This window comes from Schistocerca cancellata, chromosome 12 (genome assembly GCF_023864275.1).
Source record: "Schistocerca cancellata isolate TAMUIC-IGC-003103 chromosome 12, iqSchCanc2.1, whole genome shotgun sequence".
Taxonomy (NCBI): Eukaryota; Metazoa; Arthropoda; class Insecta; order Orthoptera; family Acrididae; genus Schistocerca; species Schistocerca cancellata.
The window spans coordinates 94,762,354-94,769,820 of NC_064637.1; the positions used below are offsets into that span (position 1 = coordinate 94,762,354).

General features: G+C 46.9%; 1 pseudogene; it reads right to left on the minus strand.

Moving 5' to 3' along the window:
• Window positions 1–3,365: 3,365 nt before the first annotated feature.
• LOC126110008 (5S ribosomal RNA) lies at window positions 3,366–3,483 on the minus strand (annotated as a pseudogene).
• Between the last annotated feature and the right edge of the window lie 3,984 nt (window positions 3,484–7,467).

Consider the following 7,467-nt stretch of genomic DNA (forward strand, 5'->3'; position numbering starts at 1 on the left):
TGATAATGTACGACACTGACCATAAGTTGCTACTATTTCATGTAATATATAAATCTTTCACGTCATCTTCAAAATCTTCGTATATCCATAATTAAAACGGACGACTTGGGACGTTAGCTGGTATAATATTTGTTAAAAAATGACGTAATTCCTCTAGCTGTATTAATGTGTTGGCTGTATTGGCAACTAGTTTCGATGTTGTTACATCATCATCTTCAGGCCCATACTTGTTGACAATAACCGTATGTGTCTAACACTAGTAGTCAGTGGTGAGACAGGCGTTTTCCATGTTTATGGAACACGCCTGTCTCACCACTGACTACTAGTGTTAGACACATACGGTTACTGTCAACAAGTATGGGCCCGAAGATGATGTCGTAACAACATCGAAACTAGTTGCCAATAAAACCAACGTCCGCAGCTCGTGGTCGTGTGGTAGCGTTCACGCTTCCTACGCCCGGGTTCCCGGGTTCGATTCCCAGCGGGGTCAGGGATTTTCTCTGCCTCGTGATGGCTGGGTGTTGTGTGATGTCCTTAGGTTAGTTAGGTTTAAGTAGTTCTAAGTTCTAGGAGACTGATGACCATAGATGTTAAGTCCCATAGTGCTCAGAGCCATTTGAACCAATAAAACCATCATCTTAATGCAGCTGGAGGAATTACGTCATTTTTTAACATATATCACCTTCAAAAAGTCAGAGATTACTATTAATACTGCCAGTCACCTTACTACTATGTAAAATTGCTGAATTAATATGAACTCATGTCCGAAAGAACAGCCACTAGGTATTTATGTATCTGATTCGCCTAGATGGGTAGTGGTTCAAATGGTTCAAATGGCTCTGAGCACTATGCGACTTAACTTCTGAAGTCATCAGTCGCCTAGAACTTTGAACTAATTAAACCTAACTAACCTAAGGACATCACACACATCCATGCCCGAGGCAGGATTCGAACCTGCGACCGTAGCGGTCACGCGGTTCCAGACTGAAGCGCCTTTAACCGCACGGCCACACCGGCCGGCGATGGGCAGTGGATCCCTTTCTTGGATCGGATGCAAAAGTACATTCGAACTCCTGCCGGAATCTCAGAGCAGCGAACAAGAAGGAAATGGGCAGGTGAAGTGTGGATCATCCGTGTGGCGTGCTGAGATAGGATGCGCAGTTGCGATAACGCTGTGTCCCGGATGGTGCAGTAGTTAACAAACCTGCCTCGTAACCAGGAGATCCCAGTTCGAATCCTGCTCCGACACAAATTTTAACTCGTAGCCGCTGATCTCACGTAATGCAAAAAATGATTGGTTCAGATGGCTCTGAGCACTATGGGACTTAGTTTCTGAGGTCATCAGTCCCCTAGACCTTAGACCTACTTAAACCTAACTAACCTAAGGTCATCACATACATCCATACCCGAGACAGGATTCGAACCTGCGACCGTAGTGGTCCCGCGGTTCCAGACCGTAGCGCCTAGAACCGCTCGGCCACCCTGGCCGGCTCAGATAATGCAGCTGACATCATTAATCCCTTCCCTTGCCTCTCCTTTCTCCTCCCTCCACCTTCAATTTACATCTAATTTCTGTATTTAGTTTGTTGCCTCGGTAGCTTCGCTGTCAGCAAAGCGGACTGCTAAGCGACGGGGCACGTGTTCGATTTCCGAGATTTTCTCCGATCGGGGACTGGGTGTTGTATTGTACTCACTTTCGTATGGTCATAATTGACATTACTATTGAGGTGGCAGAATAGGCACGGTCCCTAAGCCAATAAATTGAAAACAAAGGTAATTCCTGGTGATCATCGGCTGAACTAAACTGGTAGAGAGCAAAATTCGTTTCATTAGCAGCTGTTGGTGGTAACCGTCTTCCATGAACATGGAACACGACTATCTCACCACTGACTACTAGTGTTAGACACATATGGTTACTGTCAACAAGTATGGTCCTGAAGATGATGATGTAACAACATCGAAACTAGTAGACGATAAAACCAACATTTTGCACTTGTCAAGTAACCCAGAGGATTCTTTGCTTTCGAAAACTATTCTGTGTCGAAGGTCACAGAGCGCTATTTTATGAGACGCGGAGAGAAGGATGTACAGTAAATAAAAAAAGGACCGATGGAGGACGAAAGGAGGGGTGGAAAAAAACGCGTCTTCGTGGGGATTGTGTGTGTGTAGCGATCTATCAGCTGCCACTGTGTGCCACCATCTTTTTACCGGGCGGCGCTCTCTATCTGCATGCCTGGCGTTTCTCCCGGCTCACTTTTTCGCGTCTATCTGGGGGCAGGCTCGCGCTCGCCTGCGCCGCCCCTGCCGCCCCCGCCGCCGCCGCCGCCGCCGCCGCCGCCGTCGACGCTCCATCTCCGGGCGGCATTTTTCTTCGTCGCTGTCGTACGCCGCCCCCGGGCCGCCCCCTCCGCCCCCGCGCCGCCCCCGGCTGTAGCCGCCTCCGCCGCCGACGCCTTTTCCCTCCCCTTATCACTGGCGGCGCGGTGGCGCTCCACAGGGCTGAGTTCCGGGACCAGCTTTTTCTCTGCTCAGACCACGACTCCTTCCTCTTTCTCTTTTTTTTTCTTCCCTCCCCTTCCCCGCCTGCCTCCCTCCATTCCTAGGTCTGGTACTTCCTCTGAGCCGCGTACAACGTGCGTGCGCGCACTGGCACACATATACGCACACGCACCGGAGTAAATCTCTCACGCGCGCCTGTTTCCCTGTGTGAGCGCCGCCGCGCTAGGCGATCCCTCAATACAATAGAATATCAATCGGCTGTCACTGCGCGACGCGCATTACGGCCCGGGTCGGGCACCGTTGAATAATTTATTATTTGCGCAGGCGCCGTATAAAATAGAGATTCCTCCTCCTCGCTTTTGTTCGTCTCTGTCTTTTTCTTCCGATCTCCCGGAGAACTGTTTCTTTCTCAGAACGCGCACGCACACACGCACACACAACACACACACACACAAACCCACCCACACACAAACACACACACACACACACACACACACACACACACACAAATTAAACGAGAAAAGACTCACTTCAGCTCTGACTGAAGTACAATAATAATTTTGTGTAGCTCGCAAGTTAAGCAAGTTCCACGTCACTAACGTCCTAGTTTTTTTTTTTTTTTTTGCTACTTCAGTCGATTAGGATTAAACTAAACTAAACTCCTCCCGAACAGGCCAAGAAGGACCAACGGTACCGACCGGCCGCCGCGTCATCCTCAACTCACAGGTGTCACTGGATGCTGATATGGAGGGGCATGTGGTCAACACACCGCTCTCCCGCCGTATGTCAGTTTCCGAGACCGGAGCCGCTACTTCTCAATCAAGTAGCTCCTCAGCTTGCCTCACAAGGGCTGAGTGCACCCCGCTTGCCAACAGCAATCGGCAGACCGGATGGTCACCCATCCAAGTGCTAGCCCCGCCCGAAAGCGCTTAACTTCGGTGATCTGACGGGAACCGGTGTTACCACTGCGGCACGGCCGTTGGCCAGTCGATTAGGATACTTCCATTGATTTCATCTGTGTGACGAATCCTGTTAGATAGCATAAAATATTTTGTATTGCTGCCCCCCTTCCCACACACACACACACACACACACACACACACACAAAAATTAAACGAGAAAAGACTCACTTTAGCTCTGACTGGAGTACAATAATAATTTTGTGTAGCTCGCCGATCTGATGCAATACTTTCAACTGAACGCCGATTCGCCCACTTGAGTGTCTGTAACCTACCCCAGTACGCTTGCCGGGGTAAGTGGACTGAATAAGGGGACCTACAGTTCAACGCGTTGTTCGTGGAGAATCTTCACTCAGTTGACATTTGACCACACTAGCTTACGTTTTCCAGGCACTGTATGGAAGTGAAACATGGACGATAAATAGTTGGGACAAGAAGAGAATAGAAGCTTTCGAAATGTGGTGCTACAGAAGAATGCTGAAGATTAGATGCGTAGATCACATAACTAATGAGGAGGTATTGAATAGAATTGGGGAGAAGAGGAGTTTGTGGCACAACTTGACGAGAAGAAGGGACCGGTTGGTAGGACATGTTCTGAGGCATCAAGGGATCACAAATTTAGCATTGGAGGGCAGCGTGGGGGGTAAAAATCGTAGAGGGAGACCAAGAGATGAATACACTAAGTAGGTTCAGAAGGATGTAGATTGCAGTAAGTACTGGGAGATGAAGAAGCTTGCACAGGATAGAGTTGCATGGAGAGCTGCATCAAACCAGTCTTAGGACTGAAGACCACAACAACAACAACAACAACCGACCAGCCAGGCTCGACTAGCTGAAGAATAAAAAACGCACACTTTCTGTGCTTGGAAGGGTAAAATAATTATGACGAGTTAAGTAGCCTGACAGCTCATGTATCCAAGTTGCTGACCTGAATAACATACAGAACAATGCAAAAGAAAATTGAAGATCTGTTATGATTGTATTGTGTTGTATTGTATGTTAACCGGGGGCCTAGAAACGCCGGAGAGGCTCCGTCCCTGCCGCAGCCGCAGTGGTCCACAACCCCACGACGACTACCGCAGTCCACTTCACCCCTCCGCCGCTCCACACCGAACCCAGGGCTATTGTGCGGTTCAGCCGCCGGTAGTCTCCCCCCCCCCCCCCCCCAAGGAACGTCTCACACCAGACGAGTGTAGCCCCTGTGTATGCATGGTAGAGTAACGGTGGTGTACGCGTACGTAAAGAACTTGTTTACGCAGCAATCGCCGACGTTGTGTAGCTGAGGCGGAATAAGGGGAACCAGCCCGCATTCGCCGAGGGAGATGGAAAACCGCCTAAAACCCATCCACAGACTGGCCGGCTCACCGGACCTCGACGCAAGTCCGCCGGGTGGATTCGTGCCGGGGACTAGGCGCTCCTTCCCAATTCGGAAAGCCGTGAGTTGGGCCGCACGGCTAACCGGGCGGGCTTAGATGTTGATTAGTTAGGGTTCAGGAAAGTTTAAGGCACCAGAGAGGCAGTTCTGATGCTGTGCTTCACAGCGAAGACAGGACTGAAGAAAAATCAAGACACTTTCACAGGATTTGTTGATCTGGAAAAAGCTTTGGACAACGTGAAATGTTGCAAACGTTCGACATCCTGAGAAAAATTGGGGTAAACTATAGGAAAAACTCGATAAGATACAAAATGTACAAGAACCAAGAGGATCAATAGGAACGGGAGACCAAGAACGAAGTGCTCAAATTAAAAACACCGTAAAAATGGGATGTAGTCTTTTGCCCCTACTGTTCAATCTATACATAGAAGAAGCAATTATAGAAATAAAAAGGATGGTTCAAGAATGGAATTAAAACTCAAGGTGGAAGGATAACAAATGATAATATTCACAGATAGTTATTCTGAGTGAAAACGAAGAAGAATTACGTGATCTGCTGGATGGTTGGTTGGTTGGTTGGTTTTGGGGAAAGAGACCAAACAGCGAGGTCATCGGTCTCATCGGATTAGGGAAGGAAGTCGGCCGTGCCCTTTCAGAGGAACGATCCCGGCATTTGCCTGGAGCGATTTAGGGAAATCACGGGAAACCTAAATCAGGATGGCCGGACGCGGGATTGAACCGTCGTCCTCCCGAATGCGAGTCCAGTGTGTTAACCACTGCGCCACCTCGCTCGGTGCTGGATGGAATGGAAGGTCTAATGTGGACAGAATATGGATTGAGAGTAAATCGAAGAAAGACGAAAGTAATGAGAAGTAGCAGAAAAGAGAACAGCGAGAAACTTAACATCAGGAGTAATCATCTTGAGGTTTAAGCTCTTTTGTCCGCATTTGCTTTAACAATACATACGTTTTTGACTGGGGTACGCTTTCAGCAAAACACAAATTTACAGTGAAACTCTGTTTTCTGCCCTCAAAGAATTATTAGGCAACACCAACCTATAGATGCCCCCCCACACCAAATTACCATTCACACACACACAAACACACACACACACACACACGAAGTAACCTGACTACATAAGGTGGTATATGGTTGCTGATGACATACTGTTAAAGAAAATTGGCACTACAAAAACATAATACCCCAGGAAAACCACACCACGTGGCAAAAAGGTACGAACACATAACTTTATGTGTTCTTCAAAAATTCGTTATTACATGTGTACAAACAGTAAAAAACGTTATTTATGTTAACAGTGGTAAAATCAAAGCTACTGATCATGCTGCAACTGCAGTGAAACATGTTTGAGATATAAAACAAAATTGTGTTTTGCTAAAGGCGGATCCCATCCAAAAACATATGTATAAAACATCAGGATTGTTGACCACAAAGTAAATGAATTTGAGGACTTCTGATACCTAAACAATAAAATGACACATGACGGTCGGAGCAAGGAGGACTTGAAAAACAGACTAACACTGGCAAAAAGGGAGTTTTCTGGCCAAGAGAAGTCTACAAGTATCAAAATAGGCCTAAATTTGAGGAAGAAATGTCAGAGAATGTCCATTTGGAGCACAGCATTGTGTGGTAGTGAAACATGCACTCTGGCGAAATCGGAACAGAAGAGAATCAAAACATTTGAGATGTGGTGCTTCAAAAGAATGTCGAAATTTAGACGGACTGATAAGGAAAGGAATGAGGAGGTTCTCCGGAGAATCGCCAAGGAAAGGAGAAATGGAAAACACTGACGAGATGAAGAGACAGAATGGTAGGGCATCTGTTAAGGATAACTGTAGAGGAAGACAGAGATTGGAATACATCCAGCAAATAATTGAGGACGTAGGTTGCAGGTGCTACTCTGAGATGAAGAGGTTGGCTCAGGAGAGGAATTCGTGCCTTGCCGCATCAAGCCGGTCAGAAGACTGATGGGTCAAAATAAAAGTAGCAGAAATTTATGACACATTTTGACCTTCTGTAAGAAGGTGTCACTGTCCCTTCCTTCACTACAGAAATATAAAAATGTACTTCCTCTGCAGCTTGAAAACAAACTCGAGGAATCGTTAGCACTCCCTAAACTTTTGTTTTGGTGACCCTAACCTGTAATAACTTTCCTATGAGCTGTGGCTCTTGCTGAACCCGTCGATGAATGCTTGTGTGGGATACATGTGTGACATTCGCTATTTCGATCACTTCTACCAACGAACAGTTACCATGGTTACATGCCGATAAACATTGAGACTATCATATGTCTGCTATATCGTCTACTCAATCATTGTACTCCCACTTATTTATCTTCAGCTCCTACACTTCTGTCTGCGCTGCACAGGACATCAGAAATACCCGTCCTCAACAAACTAATATCCTCTCTGTACCATCACATAAGGGAGTCATGTTCTCTAAATTATTTTTTGTATCAGGAACCCGACTTTGGAACAATCACCCTAAAAAAAATCAGAGAAATTAAACTGCGTTCAAACCTCAAAAGACAGTTAAAGGTCCACCTTCTACCACAACTGCCATCTCTTCTACACACTTGTCTGCAGCTCATTTCTGGCAACCCATCCTCCCCACCAC